This window comes from Monodelphis domestica, chromosome 8 (genome assembly GCF_027887165.1).
Source record: "Monodelphis domestica isolate mMonDom1 chromosome 8, mMonDom1.pri, whole genome shotgun sequence".
Lineage (NCBI taxonomy): Eukaryota > Metazoa > Chordata > Mammalia > Didelphimorphia > Didelphidae > Monodelphis > Monodelphis domestica.
Window position 1 is genome coordinate 146,710,936 of NC_077234.1, and position 2,940 is coordinate 146,713,875.

Below are 2,940 nucleotides of genomic sequence, written 5' to 3' on the forward strand. Positions count from 1 at the left end.
ATAACTTATTTATATAATTTATTTTAGTATAATTATGAGCAACAATTCTGTCTGTGATAAAGATTTGGTTGTAGTAAAATCTATTTTTTTGAATTTTGATTGATATTTTCGCACCTGTAATAATGGTATGGGGTTTTTGTCATCAATTTATGAAAGGTAACACATTTCCCAATTATAACTTTAAACATCATATAATGTCTGGAAATTTATTCTCTAGGATTAAAATACTACAGCCTGTGGGAATGTGCCATAATATTTCCAGTTGTTCATGTGCAGAATTTGCAATCATAAATGATATTATCACAGGATAAATAATTAATTTAAAACTTTGGTGGTGATTGGTCCTATTTGCATTGAGGAAAATTTCATAGAATATAGAAGCTTTTTAAACATATTACTTATTCATTTTATTTTCTCAATTATATATAAAGCAACAAATGTAACATTATTTTTTTTGGAAATTTTGTGTTTTATATTATCTCCCTCCTTAAATACCCAAACAATTCCTTGAAAAGACAAGCAAGCATTATCTTTAGTGTAGGATAATTTATTGTTCTTCACTATAATACCAATAAAGTAATATCAGTAGTGAAACAAGGCTGCTAATTATCCATAATATTATATAATCATATATTAGTGAGAAGAAAAAAGAAATTGAAGGAATCAGTGTCATAGAGGTAATAAAAATATTTTTCTTTAGATGATAAGATGGCATATATGGAACATCCTACAAATTAAACACTAATTGACGTTATCAATCTTAGCAAAATAAAAGGATATAAAATAAATCCATATAAATAATTGTTTTCCATATATTTCCAATTAAGACCTGCAAGAAGAGATAGTTATCTGTTACTGTCTCTATAACCCATTTAAAATAGCCATAGAAAGAATAAAATACATGGCAGGGTGACTGCTAAAAGAAATTCAGGAACTTTATGAATATAAAATACTTTATATATAAATCAAGTCAGATTTAAATAATTAGGAAAATATTAGAGTCATTTTATTTAAAATTACCATCATACCTAAACTAGTCAATGACATCGCAATTAAATAAAACAAAAACAAAGTAGAAAAATATAAACAAATTCCATTTGGAAGAATAAAAGTTCGAAAATATCAAATGTATTAATGAAGAAAAATAAAAAGAAGGAAATCTATCAGTACCATATTTAAACATAATTGTAAAGCAGTAATTATTAAAATTTTCTGGTTCTAGTTAAGAAATTAGATAATAGATCAATGGAGAAAAATGTTAGAGGGGGCAGATAAGTCACTCAGTGGATAGAGTGCCAGGCCTGGTGGTGGGAACTCCTGGGTTCTAATGTGGCCTCAGACATTTCCTTTTTGCGTGACCCTGGGCAAATCATTTAACCCCCATTGCCTAGCCATTACTGTTCTTCTACCTTAGAACAATACAGAGTATTAGTTCTAAGATGGGAGTTAAAGGTTTAAAAAAAGAAGTTATATAAAACAAATAGCAGTAAAATATTATAAAAACATTGTGCTTGACAAAAGTAAAAGTCTAAGTTTTGGGAAAATGAATTCACATTTGGTAAACATTATTACTCTAATTAGAAAGTGGCCCAGTAGAAACGAAACATATTATGTATCAGATTTATGGGTAGGGGAATTTCTGAATAAACAAGAATTAGAAATGATTGTGAGATTTAAAATGGATAATTTTGAGCATATTAAATTAAAAGGTTTTTGTACAAATAAAATTAGTTTAACCAAGATGAGAGGGAAAGCAGAAAATTGGGGGGAATTAAATTCATTTTTTCAGATAAAATTCTCATATCTGAAATATATAAGGAACTTTATCAAATTTATATGACTATGAGGCATTCCCAGTTTGATAAATGATTAAAAGGCATGAATAGGCAATTTTTGGATGAAGAAATCAAAACTATATATGAACAAAAAAAAAAGGTTTTAAATCATTATTGGTTAGAGAAATGCAAATCAAAACACTTCTGAGATATCTGTATCACTTCTATCAGATTGGCTAAAGTGATAAAAGGGCAAAATGTGAACTTTTGGAGGGAATGTGGAAAAATAGAAGCATTAATAATCTGGAACTGTGAATTGACCCAACCATTTTAATGAAAAATCTGGAATTATACTCAGTGGTTTACTGTAACAAACAAACTAATAAATGCTTTAAAAAGGAGAAGACAAACAATTTGAAATATTTTATATATATGTAACATGCGAATATATCCCTATTAGCCATGTTGAAAAATAAAATACAAATCAATTAAAATATGCTTTAACCTATATTCTAACTCAAAAAATTCCTTCTCCAGTGGTTGATAGAAATTTTAAACAAAAATCTTTCAGAGTTATCTTAGATAGTTTTATTTCTTAAAAAAGTTATTCACAGAAGATCATTCAACAATATGTTGTTACCATGTACAATTTTCTCCTGGTCCTGCACATTTCACTTTGCATCAATTCATATAAGCCTTCCCAGGTTTTTCTGAAAGTATTCAACTTATTATTTCTTATAGAATAATATTATTATGGCATAATAACATGCCAGAATATTTTCATCCATCCCTCAGTTGATGGGTACCATATCACAACAATTTAAAAAACTATTTCTTTGATCTCTTAATGATACAGATCTTGTTGTGATTTTGTTGGGTTAAAAACTAGGCATAATTTTATATACCTGTGAGTGTAGATACATTTTACTTTCCATAATGATTTTATCAGGTCACAAATCTAAAAATAATGAATTAGTGTCTGTATTTTTCCACATACTCTTTCATATTTATCATTTTTGTGTGATTGTCACATAAAACAATCTGATTTGTATGAGATAGTACTGCAGAACTGTTACTTTCCATTGCTCTAATCAATAGTGATTTAAAGTAACTTCATATTTTATCTGAAAATACATTCTTTTGATTTCTTCTTCTGAAAATTGTT